The sequence below is a fragment of the Xenopus laevis genome, chromosome 1S, assembly GCF_017654675.1.
Source record: "Xenopus laevis strain J_2021 chromosome 1S, Xenopus_laevis_v10.1, whole genome shotgun sequence".
Classification (NCBI taxonomy): domain Eukaryota; kingdom Metazoa; phylum Chordata; class Amphibia; order Anura; family Pipidae; genus Xenopus; species Xenopus laevis.
In genome coordinates this window covers 65,118,750-65,137,100 of record NC_054372.1, presented here as the reverse complement: position 1 = coordinate 65,137,100, position 18,351 = coordinate 65,118,750, and the positions used below count along the sequence as shown (strand labels likewise).

Here is an 18,351-nt window from a genome sequence, read left to right as displayed (position 1 = left end):
CCCAAAAAAGGATAAAATTGTAGGTTATCTTTCATCGGCTAAGGCAATAAATTATTAATTGGAATTTAATAGGAGTTTGTTGCACACAATATTTAGAAACACTATATATATATTTATATATTATAAAAAAAATTAAGCAAGTAATGCCGCACAGCCCAGTTACACTGCGTGGCGCTGGTTGTCCAAAATTTGTTGCTGCCACAGCAACAGAATAAATAGAAAAAAAGAAGAAATAGAAACAGCACTCACTCTTGTTGATGCGATTAGGTGTATTAAAAGCAGATTCTTGATCCTAGCAGTACAACGTTTCGAAGAAGTACACAGACTCCTTTTTCAAGCACATGGGTTCAATAATTACAATGAGATACAAATTGGTACAACCCGTTTAAGGTATCAAACAGGAACTCACTAATGGGATATGACATCATAGCACTCTCTAGCACATTCAATAAACCATTTAGTAGCTACATCTACAGTATGCTGCTCCCTTTGCCCTAACATAGGAAATAATACAAAAATGGAAAAAACTGTGGAACACATTATCTATAAAAGTACATACTGGTCATAATCCTTATTTAACCCATTGGGAGCTAATGTGTTTAACTGATGAATCCACCATACCTCTCTTTTTTTAATAACAACTCACAATCTTAGCGTTTAGGTAGACGGACTTCTTCCAAAACCGTGAATTTTAAATCAGAGTGTCCCTTTTCCAAATAATGTTTGGAACCCTGTAATTTGGTGTTAGACCTTCTACTGGTTGATCTATGTTGGGATTATCTGAAAAGTGGTCTCACCCACATAGATGAGGCCACATCGGCAGACCAGAGCGTACACCACAAATTTAGATAAACATGTAATATGCCCTTTCAGTGGATAGTTACATTCTGTTAATCGATAATGGAAAACCGCACACTTATTGACACAACGTTACTGGTTACATGACAAACAAGGGAACATGCCCCATGACCTTGGACTAATATACGTTTGCTCTGGTCCCTCATTTGTCGGAGTCTCTGATCATACCAGCTGACTCCCCCAACTTCTACCTTTACAGAGATCATAGGTGGTTGTCCAAACTCCCTAATCTCTGGATAGGCTGACTTCAAGATGCACCAATGTTTTTCGAAGTGTAGATGCCACAATATCACTGTTATCGCTAAGATGTGTAACAAAGGGGATTTGTGGACAATCACACCCCAACACACCCTCTCCTGTGTTTAATCCTATGTTTTGCTTTGTCTAGAATATATGGAGGATAACCCCGTACCCAGAATTTCTTATACATTTCATCCAATTGTTGATTCCTTCTGTCAGGTTCACTCACTATCCTTTCAACCCATGAAAACTGGCTGATAAGAATGGAGTTTTTAATATGCTTGGGATGGTAACTTTTATAATGTAACAACTGATTCCTGACTGTCAGTTTTGAATATAACTCAGTATTGAATCTGTTCAAACCCTTAGTTATCTTTACATCCAAAAATTGTATAGACTCAACATCTACTGTATGTGTAATGTATAGATAATATTTGTGTGCATTTAATGTAGGTCTTGTTGGAAACGCGATAAGGAATCAACGTCATCCCTCCACTAAATGAACACATCATCGATGTAGCGCCACCACACAGTGGTCAGTGAATGATACATGTTGATATATGTGTTCCTCCTCTTGCCTGAGCATAAAGGAGTTGGCATATGAAGTGGCGACATTAAAACCCATTGCGATCCCTCGTAACTGCAAATAAAAATCACTCTTAGACCTAAAATAGTTCTCCATTAGGATAATCTCCAAAAGTTTCAGAAAAAAGTTAATTTCAGTTTCTTCATACAGACCACTTGCCTATATATATTGTCACAATCAGCTCCTTAAATCCAGAACAAGTGCTAAATCCCTGGTCACGGCTCTGCTTTCGCCTTTAGCAGCCGCCTTTGGCTTCAGGAGGAGCCCTCAGATACAATGCTGCCAGGTCTTAATAAGAGAGGAGCCAAGCAAGAGTTCTGGACAGGCAAAGGGGCACAGTTGTTACCGATGTTTTGGACGAAAGGCAAAAGTTCAGGGAATAGACAAAAAGCATAGTCAGCCAGGCCGAGGTCGATACAGGCAGCGTTCAAAGGATAGTCAGGCAGGCAAGGGTCAATACCGGTAGAGTTCAGAATAATCAGGCAGGCAAGGCTCAGAATTAGCAGAGTTCAGAATAGTTAGGCAGGCAATGGTCAGGATTGGCAGAGTTCAGGACAGAAATCGCACCCAGGATACAAGTTAGACCTAACAACGGGCAATGAGTATGAATTCAAAGCCCCTTTAAATATTCAAAATTCGTGTCAAACTAGATGATAAACAGTACAGTAAAGAAAAGGTGAAAAATAACTGCCACTTACATCACTATTGTAAGAAACCAAAGATTTTATAGGTGACAACCCTATGTTCTGGTTAACAGCAGGTTTTAACCACCTTTGTTCAATCATTGGCGGTTTTATTTTACACAGCACTAAAACCATGTTCTGCTGGATCACCCAACATTTGTGTAATAGGAAATTATTGTACAGCTAAAACTACAAAAGCTTTGCAAATGCATGAACATGGTTTGCCACTGACTGATGAGCATGAGGTCCTGATGCTGGTTATCTATATACTGTACATTAAATGCAGTACAGTTTGTGACCTGTATTGTACTTTATTCTTGTTCACCTTTTAGTTAAATTTTAGTATGTTATAGAATGGTTATTTCTAAGCAACTTTATAATTGGTCTTCATTGTTTATTTTTTTGTAGTTTTTAAATTATCTGAACCCATCTAAAAACAAATGCTCTGTAAAGCTACAAATGTAGCTTTACAAAAAGCAGAGTTGCTGAAAAAAAAGCTTGAGAATCCACTGCTTACAGATGGTATACAGACTGGGTAAAACAACTTTTTTATAGTTTTTTCTAATGCAAAAACCTATTTGTTTAGATGTCGTAATGTCTACTAAAATGAAACTTTTAGTAATTTTTTTCTCAAACTTTCCCTGCATTAATGGTTCAATCTATGAAGACTAGCCCAAATATAAACAAGGAGCAGATTAACACTGTTTTCATTAACTATGGGTCTAGTGTAATTTTGGTTGTATGGTGGTATGTAGATGTAGTATTGTGCACTGTTTGAATGTTTGCTTTCAACTGTTCAACATGTATTAAGATTAATACTACCCTGACAGTTGTTTGTTTTGGCAGCTGCATATAAATTCACACACAGAATATTCTCTTATTAAGTATTTCTTAGATTGCATGGCAAATTGTTGCAATTTCCGACCTTTACAAATGGATATTTTGCCATGTGATCTAATTATGCCTTAATAATGAATATGTAAGTTTACAGTGATATGAAAAGAAAGCAAATAACAAATACTACATTTCACTATGTTGTGATTGAAAAAAATAAGCCAGTGTAAAGAAACCATGTTTGAAAACTGAGCAGTCTTTTACATTGCTTTGGAAGAATTTTGGGACCATCTTTTGTTCGACACTGTTTTAGTTAATGGATGTTTCAGAGCTTTTCTTTATGTACAGTTATCTTTTATTCTTCCAGCCTATGTGAAGGTTTGTGGTGTTCTTGAGACTATTGAACCTTTTGTATGATCCATTTTTTACAATGCTTTAATTTCTGGACACATGACCTCACATTTTACTTTACAATTCTCTGGTACAAACAATAGTTTATGGTGGTCTTAGTGATAGGGAGTTTTCTATGATTGTGATAACCAAAAAAAACAATGTATCCCTCTTCCAACATTGAGGGTTTGTAACATTTGGTATCCCAAAACCCAGAACAGACACCAAGGTTCCTGTCATGGCTCACGCTATAACAGTTGCCTTTTGCTTCGGGAGGAGCCCTCCACTACTTAGATGCCACCAGGTCGTAAAGTGAGAGAACCAAGGTGAGAGTTCTGGGCAGACAAGTGAACCATAATGTGTGACAGGAAGAATGGGGAATGAGTAAACATAGTAGTGGGACAGGCAGGGGTCAATACCAATCAGACAGTGCAGTATGGAATTAGGAAGCAGAAGCATAGACAAGGACACAAGCAGGGGTGTAACTACAGAGGAAGCAGACCCTGCGGCTGCAGGGGGGCCCAGGAGGTACAGGGGGCTCCATGAGGCTCTCATTGATGAGCAATTTGAACACATATTGGTAAAACAGGACAAACACTGGATATGTTGGGGGCCCTAAAATTAATTTGATGTGGGGCCCAGCAACATCTAGTTACGCCACTGGACACAAGCCGGGGTCAACCAAACAGTACGCAGTACAAAGTCCGGATCCGGAAGAATGTTCAGTAACAGGCAAAGGTTGGTACATACAGCTAAAGAAAAATGGTCAGGGACAGGCAAGGATTAGGGATGTCGCGGACTGTTCTGCGACGAACTTGTTCGCGCGAACATCGGCTGTTCGCGTCCGCCGCAAGTTCGCGAACGTCGCGCGACGTTCGCCAATAGGCGTTCGCGTCAAAATCGTTCGACCATTCGACCATTCGGTCACTAAAATCGAACGATTTTCGTTCGATTCGAACGAAAATCGTTCGATCGAACGATTAAAATCCTTCGATCGTTCGAATCGAACGATTTTCGGATGTTCGAAGTTCGCGAACAGTTCGCGAACTGTTAGCATTTTTTGCCGGTGTTCGCGAACACATTATCGGCGGTTCGCTACATCCCTAGCAAGGATCAAGGACAGGTAACCAGATCATAAGTACACCCAGGCGTCCATGCAGGCAAGCCCGCTGCCTCCCAGGTATTCTCACAGGGTTGCAATATAGTTTACTCTGAACATGCTGCACATTTGTTAACTCCTCGAATTGCGCTCAACCGAAGAAACTTATGGAGACCACTTGTCCTCTCGTTTTATTTAAGCATACATGGGGCAAATTCACTAAAGGGCGAATTTTCAACACGACTGCTTCGTCACACTCAGCGGCACTTCGCCCGACGCAAATTTGTTACCACTACAATAATTCACTAAAATACAAAGTTGTGTCTCAGCTGCCGAACTCTGGCAAATTTTTGCTTCAGCTGGGTAAGCATTTCATATCGAATTTTTGGTAGCGTTAATTTCTGCCTAGCAAAACTTCGCTAGCACTCTAGTGCTTAGGTTGGAATAGGGCTGGTACCTAGAAGTCATATGGATGTCTTTAATAGTAATGTTGGTGCAAATGCTTGAAGTGGCCACTTTTTAAAACAAATGTGCAATCAGCCATAATAAAGACTGAAGAGATCCTTTAATGCCCTAGACATGAGCCCACCATTAAACAAATGTGGCATGCCACTCAAATTAGTGTTGAAATATTGCTCACAAACAGGGGCAGATTTACTAAGCACGAGTGAAGAATTCGAATTAAAAAAAAAAATCAAATTTCGGAGTATTTTTTTGCGTACTTTGACCATCGAATGGGTAAAAAATCATTAGACTATTCGACCATTCGATAGTCGAAGTACTATCTCTTTAAAAAATACTTTGACTTCATACTTCACCACTTTAAACCTACCGAGCTACAATGTTAGCCTATGGGGACCTTCCCCAGCACTTTTCTAAGCTTTTTTTGATTGAATAAAAATCCTTCGATCGATCGATCTCTTAAGATTGTTAGAATCGTTTGATCGAAGCATTTGCGCTAACTCCTTCGAATTTGATATTCAAATTCAAAGGATTTTACTTCGAGGGTCGAATTCGAGGTTTTATTTACCCTCGAAATTCGACCCTTGATAAATCTGCCCCTTACATCTTTAATAGTTCGGAATTTTGAAGGCGATCACGCTTTAAAAAAAAAAAAAAGTAGCCAGCGCTTTTTTTTTTTTTTTACAACTTTAATGCATTTCCGGCATGCAGGATGTGATGTCACATAAGATTGAGAAAGATGTAGCTTAGTTTTATTAATTCGCCTGCTGAGGTGGCAAAGTAAATTCTGGTGAAAGAGGTAACGTTCAGTAAGATTCTCATCTTAGTGTATTTGCAGAGTAACAACCGTTCACCAGAGTGGCGATAGGGTGCAAACGAATGCTAGCGATGGTCAAGAAGAAAATTAGGTTGGCCTGTAACATAATCTGACGCTACAAGGCTGATTATTAATTTCTGATGCTAGTTGCACTGCTTTCTGTGCTGCCATGTAGTAATTACCTGTATTAAATACTAATCAGCCATATACTGTGACAATTATATTCTATTTGTATAGTATATTTTGAGTCTGTCTGTAAGCTCTGTCCAGAGCATGTGCAGTGATTCAGCAGAAAAAACGACGCAAGCTTCTGGGACATTTTTTGAGACACAGATCTTCCCTGTTGTTGCTTTGGGCTGGTATAGAAGCCCAAACCATAATATACAACATCTCTAGCCTACTTTAGTTAGGCTTTTAACCTGCATTTACATTGCAGGTCTCATGAATCAAATAAAAGCCCATATTTAATAAATGAAAGTAATATTATGCAATTAGTTTTAATCAGTCTACTTAAACTGAATCATAATTTTTGTAATGTCATCAATCTTTGGTGTTTCATTGCAAATTATTGAAAATGTTAGATAAGGAAGGGTATGTAAAGGGATGCCCAACTCCGACCCATGTGCCGAAAGTTGCTGCTTTGTGCCCGTTTTTATACTTTGTACCTGTTTACCTGCTGACTAATTATCCCTTGTGTGGTTTACTGGGAAATTATTGAATTGAATGGTTAAAAGGTATTCATGTAACTTTGTTCTGTTTTTTTTTTGTCAGAAATTCAAAAAAATCAAGTTGATTTGTTTGTGAATGTGAAGATTGCAAGGTAAGAGGAACAGAGTACTGATCATATTCTACTCATATGTAACAGAGGTTAGATGCAGTTATAAACTGGGCAACCGTCAACAGAAAATTTCAGGCTTCAATACCAATGAAGCTATTATTACTGTGTCTTCTTTCGTTTCTTGATATGTTTAACAACTGTCTTTGGAAAGAATGAGAACTAGTAAATGTTGTTAGTGGTGGTGTTTTTAAATAAACTGTATACTAACATTTAGTTACCAAAAAAAATCTACCTTGACTGATAAAGAGGTGTAGCAGGGGTATGAGGTGAGTAAGGAGACATTGGGTGGAACAAAGTCCCAATTGAGGCCAAATGAGTCATTTAAGGTGTCAGTAACAGCTTAAATGACATACAGTAGTTATCTGCTATGTCACTGCTAAGCTTTGCTCATAGCATTAATAACTCTCCTGCACCTCCATTTAGTAACAGAGTAAGCAAGATACAAGTTGTTTCGGGCATTTGTCGAAGCTAATTTAACACCAAATTAATGAACTAGAAGTAGGGTACAGGTATGGGACCAGTTATCCAGAACACTCGGGACCTGGGGTTTACAGATAACGGATCTTTTAGTAATTTGGAGCTTTGTACCTTAAGCCTAGTAGAAAATCATGTAAACGTTAAATAAACCAAATAAGATGGTTCTGCTTAGTTCAAATAAGGATTAATAATACCTTAATTTGGATCAAGTACAAGCTACTGTTTTATTATTACAGAGAAAAAGGAAATTATATTTCAAAATTTGGATTATTTGATTATAATGGAGTCTATGGGAGACTGTCTTTCTGTAATTTGGAGCTTTCTGGATAAAGGGATTCTGGATAATGGATCCCATACCTGTATTTGCATTTTTGGCAGTAATGACAAAATGCCTTTAAATCAGGGATGTCCAGACTTTAGTTATTAGGTGTATACTTTTACTGAATTTAACACCACAGGGTATATCACTATAAGGTGTATATTTATTATGCTGTGTATATATAAAGACGGGATAATACACCACACATCGCTATGCTTCTCCATGTAAAAAAAGGACGTAAAAATGTTAAGTTTTTTCTTTTGTGACTTCCGCTACAAACAATGTAAAATAACGGTGTCAAATCTGGCATTCGCATGGTGTAAAATTACACACACCATCACCATTTATTTTTACACCGTTTTTCAAATTCTGTTTTACACAGCATACTAAATATGCCCCTATGTACATGCTATAGATAATGTAACTTAAGGGTGCAGAAAAATAAAAATAAAGGAAGACAGAGGTAAGAATCAGGAGTCACACTACTAATTTGCCCCATTAATTATAATTCTAGTATCAATCTAATAGTTCTGTGTGTTCATTGCTGCAAAAATAATTTTGTTTTGTACAACCCTAAACATTTAAATGCATTTGATTTTGGAAAGATGCACTATACAAGTTAAAAGTGATTAGTCCCATGGTAACCTAGTAAACAGTTTGCAGAAAGGCATTTACAAACATTTGTGGTGCTGAAGTTCTGTAATACATAATCTAACAAGTCTGTGGTTAAGTGCACATAAGAGGCTTGATTCTGCAAGGTCACAGAAGAGTTGTTTAGAAAATCACATATCATACAGCTGTGGAACTTCAGACAGACACTCCAGAATGGATTAATTTAGGACTTTTTTTTAAAAGTCGTGAGAGCAAAACAACAAAGAGTGAAAGAAAGAATTCATCCTTAGCTGTTTTTCTGCCACCAGCCTTTTGGAAGAGAAAAGCAAAAGCCAGCTGCAAGAAATAGACTTTTTTCATAAAATTGTCATTTATTTTGTGTTGAATACTTTTTCCAATGCTGTAAACTACCGCAAATTTTGATTAAGGATAGATAAACTTGTTCAGCTAGTGAGAAATGTCATAAGAACATTAGATTTTGCTATCATTAGTTAACCTTTGGCAGATGTGTGCTATTGACTTTGAGCATAATATCATCAAATTACAGCTGCTAATTTGTTTCTTAAAAATTATTCTGACGCCCATTGAGTTTAATGCAATTGTACAAAAGAGTCTCACACGTATAAAAATAGTAACTTGTGTCGAAATTTTTTGCTTTAAAATAGTTTTGATGGGCATTGTCTTACGTTTCGCAAATTTTCCGTTGTTTCGCGTTTGGTAAATTTCTCGGCAAAGCGAATCGGGACAGATGCGCCCATCACTACTGGAGAGCAGTGCACACAGGACTGGACCAGGACTGGAGAGCAGAGCAGACAAGACTGGATCAGGAGTGAAGAGCAGAGCAGACAGGGCTGGAAGCCAGGAGCAGGACCAGACAGGACGAAGACTGGGAACAGGAGGATGAGAGCACAGGACTAGGAGCTAGGGGCAATGCCACAGTGCTCCAACAGTAGCTATGCACAGCCAGTTATTAGGGCTGGGCTTATATAGGGCAAAGTCAGCCCTGATTAGTTGACCCCAACCCACCACTTAGGCTGCTGCTGGAAAGGACAGGTGATGAATAAAACCCAGTGGTCAAGGCATGCAACCAGAAAACTGGCTTGACTATGCTCTGAAGCTGCTAAAAATCCACATCTGAAAATACTCCAGTTGCCATATAAAAGTCAATGGCAGACAGTCCCTTTAACAATCGGAAGATGTTTTTTGCCTTCCTGTGACTGATCGCTTTTAAACTGAACGCAGGGGAGGGAAGGCTTAAGAGATCATCTGTACCAGCCCTTATAGCACCTTATTGGGATTTCATTGTAATGCCTCTCTCTTTTATTCTGTCTATACTTAATAAGGCAGTAAACAATTCACACTTCCATATTTGATACAAATTCAGAAATTCCTCCTTTGTAATATAATGCATGCTAAGATAAATGTTCTTTATGAGAAGGAGTGTGTAGAGCCGTTTCGGTCACTTAAATACTTTTTTCCGAGGTGTGGTATTCACTTCCACCAACCAGGAGTTTATCTTTCCAGGAGTTTGCTATTTATTAAGCTAGGTTTTAGGCTTGTACTGCACAACTGATAGCTATATATTTGAGATATCTAATGTATTAATTTTCAGTATAGTTTTCCACTGTTGTTTGTTTTCTCTTTCATTTAGTTTGAAGATCTAGCTGCTTTCAGGTCTATCAAGCATATAATTTGTACTGCATAAGTGCAGGTGTTTATGCTAGTATGATTTTCGCTGAGGCTTATAGCAGTCATATTGCACTTCCTGATGCAATATAATCACTGCAGGACATTATTTATGAGAAATGGTCTTTCCGTATATTGTAACTTTTTGGATAAAACAAAAACAAATTTTAAGTTCCAAATACATTCTGCTTATTTATAAAAAGCAAGAATCCAAATCTTTTTTCTTCTGTATAAAACCCTTGCTGATAATTGTTTAATTTTTACAATTACAACCTTCCTTGTGAGTTACTTTAAATAGTTATAATGGCCTAAGTATAAACAGCCATTGTACCTGTTTTTTTAACATAATACAGGTATGGGACCTGTTATCCAGAATGCTCAGGACCCGGTGTTTACCCAATGTTTTCTGGATAACGGATATTTCTGTAATTTTGATCTTCATACCTTAAGTCTATTAGAAAATCATGTAAACGTTAAATAAACCCACTAGGCTGGTTTTGCTTCCAATAGGGATTAATTATATCTTAGTTGGGATCAAGTACAAGCTACTGTTTTATTATTATGGAGAAAAGGGAAATCATTTTTAAAAATTTGGATTATTTGGATACAATGGAGCCTATGGGAGACAGCCTTTCTGTTACTCAGAGATTTCTGGATAACGGGTTTCCAGATAACAGATCACATACCTGTGCAAGATACTGGCTAATCATTAGAGAGAAAAAGGAAATTATTTTTAACAATCAATTGTTAATTATTTTATTACAATGTAGTCTATGGGCCATCCCGCAATTCAGAACTTTCTGGATAATGGGTTTCTGGATAATGGGTTTCTGGATAATGGGTTTCTGGATAATGGGTTTCTGGATTACAGATCCCATACCTGTACATCAAGTTGGTTAGAAAATGTTACTCCCCTTTTACATAAGCCTTTTTTTAGCACTTGGGTATTGAAATTACATAAACAAAAGAAAAGAACCATAGTATAAAATTATATAAATAATTGTTTGTATAAAACGGTTGCACTTATAGTAATGCAGTACAAAACTCTGCTTATCAGACACAATGGTCAAAAACAACGGTCGCCCTAACTGGAATTTCATGTCTTGCCAGCCCATAAGATTCACATTTTGTCACAGATGCAACTACATGTGGAGGCACATTTATAAAAGGTGGAAATTCAAATTAATGTTAAACTCTTGTGAATTCAAATACACTTCAAATTTGATTGGGGGGTTATTTATTAAAAAAATTGAATATCTTAAACCCGCATTAATTTTACAGACTCGAATATCGAATCAAATTCGACTAAACTTGATTCAAGTTTGTCAGGAAGGCTACTAACAAGTCCAAATTGGTCCCTGGACGTCTCCCATTGACTTATACTGTACATTAACGCTGCAGGTTTTAGGTTGCCAATAGTCGAATTCGAGTTTTTAAAGGGCCAGAGTGTGATAAATGTCTAAATTCAAATTCGAATTAAAACTCAAATCGAGTTTGGATAATTCACAATTCGAATTTGAGAGTTTTGACCGTAAAAAAAATCTAAAATTCGACCCTTAATGTGTGCCATTTATTACCCATTGCAGAATACAGAATTTTGCTTCTGAATTGTTAGCTGCAAAATTTATCTTCACAATTGCTATAGAATCCTGGGGGGAAATGCTGCATTGTGAGGTAAATGAATCACGGTGAACTACACTGATTTTATTAATTTGCCCATGATACTAAATGAGGCTTAATAAATTAACAGGGTTTCTTTTTTAAATCTAGATTGATGGATTTGTTGAAACACAGAAACATAGTGATGGAGGTTGACAAAAGACACACCTTTAAAAAGTTCAACTTCTTTGTTCAAGGGAAAGTTCTCTCACTGATGGATAGTGGTCCCTTGATCAACAAATGCAAAACTTCATACTGCATTAGAAAACTTCATACTGCATTAGGGGGCACTGGCCAATCCTTTACTGGCACATCTTAATGGTGCTCAAGTTAGGGTTTAGTTAGGAGGTGGAAGGGTCGATGTCTTTGTGGCTCCCCCTGCCAGTACCTTTCCAGTACAGCGCTGCCAATCACAAGCAGTGTTGTATTCAAGAGGGTAGCTGCAGGTCTCCAGGTCTGTTTTTTTTTTACTTTGCACACTGTTTTCTTCTACTAAATGACTCCAATAGTCCTCCACTGGTTTTCAGGCTGGCTCTCTAACACTAGGCTTTCTATGGTTTAGTGTTCCACAGCCTTTAAATCTTTATAGTGCAGAGGTACAAGAACTGTAAAATAAAGCAAGTCAATGCTAGGCTATACTGACTGGTAGTGATTAAATAGAAGTCAAATGTATTATAAAAAAAGTAACGATATACTCTCTGTAACCGTAAAATGATTTAATTGCATGTCCTCTGACTTGTCACCATTTAACGTTCCGGATAATAATTTTCCCGTCAAAAGTAAATTTTGTCCAAGAACCACCCATCAAACCTCATGTGCTGCGAGATTTGTAGCATTTGTGGTTTGTAGTTTTTGGAATTTTAGAGAACAGCAGCTGGAAAAAATGTATTTGTGAGGACCTGCAGTGCAGTTTGCAGTGTCCATAGGATGGGGATACTGCTCTCCCTGCCTTTTGTTACTGTTGCATACGTTGTAAAGGGGAACCACACAAACTAAAGCCAAGTTATTGTGCTAATACATTAGAGTTCTACAAGCAGGGAAACCTGAGAAGGAGACCCAGCTTTCCTGCAAGTAACAGATGGTTACTGTTTAAGTGCAGGCATAACCCCGTCCCTACACCACATGCAACACTGGGGGGAGGAGGTTTCACGAAAAGGGAAAAGTTGATTGGAGCTTTCTCATATCCTAGTTAATCACAGTCATATGGGAGGCTTTTTCAAGCATAGAGAAGGATGGCTGTTGAAATTTGTAGCGTGCTGGAATCCTGCAGGAAAGCTGTGCAGTGTGGTGAGTTTATGTGGCTTGTTCTCTGTCTTAATGAATAGAACCTTTCCATATCTGCCAACTCTGCCGAAAATGTGGTCAAGGGATTTATTATGAAATGCAGCAAACGTTGGCACACAGCTAATTACACGTAACGAGAAATGTGCAGGGAACCCAGACCTGTGTGTTATTCTGCAACACAGAAAGAACTTTGTGTGGTCAGTTTTATGGCGTGCCCTTTTCAGTTTAGCTATAGATTCCTTTTTTATCTTTGTATATAATCATTGGAGCTGTAATGAGATTGAATATTTGTGATTTCACATGCTATAATAGCCTTTTCCCTTAGAGAAGGGAGCATTGCTCGACTGGATTAGAATCTGTGCTTTTTTTAAAAAAATCTAAAGTTGTTGATAAAGGTTTATTGTACCATGTTTGGTGTGTGATATTCTGACTTTAAAATACACCTACTGTACTAAATTAAAGTGTGCCTGAGTATATACCTGCATAGTAATGCTGTTTGCAGATATGGGAGCACAATGCAAATGTAGTTTCGCTCCCCCCCCCATGCCTCTCTGCTTAAATTACCTGTATCACCACCAGGGGAGATACACAGAAGATGTAAACTACCAAGGATGTAAAAAGCATCTGGAAGCAGAAGTTATAGCAGTGGCACTGTACTGGGGCATAGGCAGGTAACAATTAGTTACTACTGACTTTGATGATGTGTTTGTGGTTCCTAGTACTGTACTTTGTATGTCTTTGTATGCATAATGTGTTATCATTCATAGGCTAGTGAATTTCCCAAATTTTTGGGATAGGTAATGAAATGTATTGCTTTACGTATTTTGTGTATGTGATTTGTTGACATTCTGTGTCTGTATTCAAGTATATTTGTGTACTATAACTTTATCCTTAATTAAGGTATTGTGGTATTATGTAGATTCAATGAACTATTATGTTGGTAGTTCAGTAAACTGTTCAGTAAACATAATGTTAGGCTTGATCATTTAAAAACAACTTTACAGACTATTTACTTTTTCTGGAAAAGAGCAGTATACATTTCAATAAAGCCAGTGTGGTTAGTCTGTTTAGAAAAATAAATAAGTACTATGTAGTTTTCCTGTACAGGCGAAGACATTTCCAAACGATGTGTGAGTGAGATATTTTTAGAGCATGGTCCATGTTCCATTTCTAGACTTCCCTAGAGCCCAGATTTATTTTTGATCTTTGAGTGATTGATAAACGGGGCAAAGGTTTGTCACTGTGCTTGCATATTCACAAAGAAATTCTTTTATTAACCAGGACCTGTGTTGCATTCTTCTTTGCTCTGGTAGTCCTCATGCCCCTCTGCTGAATTGGTTTTATGTTTTATCCGATTACAAAAGCACAAACAAGCTATAGGGAGGCCCATATCAGTCATTACACCTACTTTCTAGTTGCATGCATTGCTAACATTTTAGCTAAATAAAGCATAAAATATTATTCTGAGACTTTTCTCTAAATCCAAATGTCAGCATAAATTACTCAGCCCAATTTCCTGCTGTTTATAGCACTATTCAATTACATGGGGGGTCCTTCAGTTTCCTGAACTATGCTGTTTTCCAGCTTCAGACATGTATTTGACAGGTTAATGTAATACCTGTACTAGAAATAATTGTTATAGTCTGACTGTGAGTCAATTTTTGAACTTTACTCAGTTGCCAGATTTATACAAGTAGAATTTAATCACACACTTGTTTTTGTGTTTTTTCTGAAAAATGCTTCTATGCTGACTTTTCTTCGTATGTGAAGTTTTTCGTCTTTTTTCTCACTTCTGAGCTGCACATGTAAAGCCTTTGAAGTCTTTCTCAATAAATATTATTCAATCTATGCACCACTTCACACACCCTTTTCTGAATGTTTTATATTGCATGAACATTTTTCTGCAGATAGAGCCAGTAGTACAGTTTGCTAAATAGGAACTAGTTGGGGCTAATTTATAAATTCCTTTTTTGCACTAGAGCCTTAATCCACAGCATCCAATCAGCAAATAGCTTTGAACTGGTTACTGCAAGTTAGGAGTTGAAAGCTCTGATTGGCTGCAATGGGTTACTGCACTGGTGCTCTCTTAATATTTAATAACATCCAGCCACAATGAATGTATTAATATCAATGATATATGAAAATATAAATATTGTCTTTTAGTTAAATAAAAAAGTACCAACAATTTGAAGAAATTATTTTGTTACACATATTTTAGCCACTCTACCATTGCACATTCCCAATTCTTATTATATTTTATTTTGGGGAAAAAATTTTGCTTATCTTAATATGATATTCATTTCAGCACAGATAACATAGATACAATTTGACCATGCAATGCATTGATCCATTACATAAACTACTGCACCAGATTTTGCCAAATCTTTTGAAACTTATGATTCTTGCTTTGAACAAAGTTATTGTACATATATATGTGTATGTTTTTAATATATATATATATATATAAATATATATATATATATATATATATATATATATATATATATATATATATATATATATATATAGTGTTAATTGTTTATAATGCTTTGTACGTTTTTACAAAATGTAAAAACGTACAAACATTGCTCTATATAAACATAAGGATACTTGTATAAATAATTGTGAATGTGGTTATGCACTGTTGGGGCTGAGTGTAGAAAAAACAAAGTACCATGTTGTTTAGTAGTACCATGTAAGAGTTTCAGGTAGGGATGCACCGAATCAACTATTTGGCCGAACCACCGAATCCTTTGCGAAAGATTCGGCCGAATACCAAATCCTAATTTGCATATGCAGATTAGGGATGGGAAGGGGGAAACATTTTATGCTTCCTTGTTTTGTGACAAAAAGTCACACGATTTCTCTTCCCTCCCGCAAATTAGGATATGGTTTGACCGGGCAGAAGGATTCAGCCGAATCCCAATCCTGCTGGAAAAGGCCGAATCCCGAACTGAATCCTGGATTCGGTGCATCCCTAGTTTCAGGTATTTGTAAGAGACAAATAATCAGATAACCAGTAATCAAATGATATTTGAACAGTAGTTACAGATAAGCAGTCAACACTTACTGCTTATTGGTTGCTGTTAGTTTCTATGGCTTGCTGAGGCTTAATAGACCAGGGAAAACTTGGTTCATAACCTCATACACACTGTGCTTTGCATTTGGGGGAAGTGTGATCCCACCAAGTTAAATGTGTCAAACATTTGGATAAAATATCTCCTTAAACCATTGTATACAAGAACATTTTATGACTTGTGTCCTCCTTCAGTTCTACAAAAAAATGCAATAAGTCCCCTGATTTAAACTTCTGATGCCTTTAGTCCCACTTTAGTATGTATCACTCTTATCACTCTTTAAACTTCAGTGTGACTCACATAACTCTTTACACGTGACTTGAATACAGTTGGGCCAAATAACTCACGTAGCAAAGCTGCTAGTTTCCATGATATAAAGTAATAAACCAACCCATGCTTCTACTGCAAGAGTACCCTAAACTGGCAGTAGCAATTCCTGCTAAAAACTTTCTCCAGCCATGAACATTAGTTAGCAAAACATCATATCCACTATTATGTTCAGACAACTATAAATACACGTCCCCAGAAGAGATCAATAAACTCAATGCACCAACAGTTTAATTGGTTTTTGCACATGAACCTTGATTGGTGCAACCGCGGTTCACCTTTCCGTTAACTTTTAGTACATTATAGAATGTCCATTTCTAACCAACTTTTCAATTGGTCTTTATTATTTTTTTTATATAGGTTTTGAATGAATTGTCACTCACCCCACCTAAAAAGCAAATGCTCTGTAAAGCTACAAATTAATTGTTACTGCAAACTTAAAGGTGAACAACCCTTTTAACCTGATTTTATTGTAATATTCCACATGGTGATATGGTACCTTGGTCATTTCGAAGTAGAAAACTATTAGTGACTGTAAGGATTTGCCATCTCTGATAGATCTAGGAGTGCCCACATATTTTCAACAGTTGTGCAAACATCAGTGACAGTAAAATAAATATTCTTTACTGTTACTAAGCAGGAAAATATCAAAGGGTCATTAAATCTAGCAAGTGCAAATGAATCTCATACAAATTAAGCTGGACTTTTTTTTTAAGTAACAGCAATAAAAATCAATGCAAAAATTAAAAAAGGTTCTTTAAGGAGAGATTATTCCTATGTGTATGCCAGAGAGTATGAAATTGTATCATACTCATTACGCATTACATTCAGAACTTTATGGGGCTTATTTATCAAGGTCCGAGTTTATCTCAATATCGGCTGCTACAAACTCCAAACTAACCCGCTCAGGTTTTTAACGCTTATTTATTATTACATTTTCCCGAAAATTTGCTTTGTGGGAAAAGCTCAGATTTTCACGATTTTTTCGTGAATTTTCCCCGAAATCTCAGAATTTTTTGGAGTTTTCACCCGAAAGCTCCAAAAACATAGTGAAATTCCCTGAAACCCCCGACACAACCAAAAATCAATGGGATTGTTCCAATTGATTTTTATGCAACCTTGACAGGTTTGAGATGCCGTGTTTTTATATTCAGGCTTTTTAGCCCCCAGGGTTTAATAAATTCCGAAAAGATTTTTTTAAAAATCTGATTTTATAAAAAAAAATCAAGAATTTTTTGGTTTTCGGGGAATTTTGGGTGTTCGGAGCTTAGTAAATAACCCCCTAAAAGTGGTTTATGTAGGTACACACTTATAGAGCTCTGCAGTGATTTGTTTGAAAGGGTCAGAAAACTTACACAAAATGTTCTTCAATGAAAAGGCATGTTGTGACATTAACAAAAACTGTTTTCTGAATTAAAAGTCAACAGGGTATTGTCTGCTCCCTTTTCTCACAGATGTGGGAACATTGTCTGTACATGGACATGTTCCATTTAAAAATGGAAGTGTGCAGCACAGTGTGCAATACGGGAGCCATCAAGCAATGTGCAAAAATGGAAGTGCACAACACAGTGTGCAATACAGGAGCCATCAAGCAGTGTGCAAAATTGGAGGGGCGCAACACAGTGTGCAATACAGGAGCCATCAATTACCCAGATATTCTAATTTTCAGTCTTTAAAGGGAGAATAAAATAATTAATAATAATATTTTTTTTTTAAGAAATAAATCAGAAGTAGGCAACCTTTCAAGATTAAAAGTGTTTTAATAAACACCCTCATCTTGTACGCAATGATAATAAAGGTATGCGATCCGTTATCCGGAAACCCGTTATCTAGAAAGTTATGAATTACGGAAAGGCCGTCTCCCATAGACTCCATTATAATAATTGAATCCAAATCTTTAAAAATGATTTCCTTTTTCTCTTTAATAATAAAACAGTAGCTTGTACTTGATCCAAGCTAAGATATAATTAATCCTTATTGGAATCAAAACCAGCCTATTGAGTTTATTTAATGTGTACATGATTTAATAGTAGACCTAAGGTATGAAGATCCAAATTACGGAAAGATCTGTTATCTGATAAACCTCAGGTACCGAGCATTCTG

At 36.9% G+C, this 18,351-nt stretch overlaps 1 protein-coding gene across 2 annotated transcripts in view; it reads left to right on the top strand.

Annotated features, from left to right (window-relative positions):
* Window positions 1–18,351, top strand: part of bmpr1b.S (bone morphogenetic protein receptor type 1B S homeolog) — a 265,162-nt gene that overhangs the window by 57,992 nt on the left and 188,819 nt on the right. The window contains exon 3 of one of the 2 annotated variants that reach the window (XM_041579676.1): window positions 6,741–6,789. The gene's annotated coding sequence lies outside the window, so the exon portion shown is untranslated. Of the gene's footprint in view, window positions 1–6,740; window positions 6,790–12,821; window positions 12,848–18,351 lie in introns of those variants that run through there. The other variant, XM_018243406.2, reaches the window with a different exon arrangement.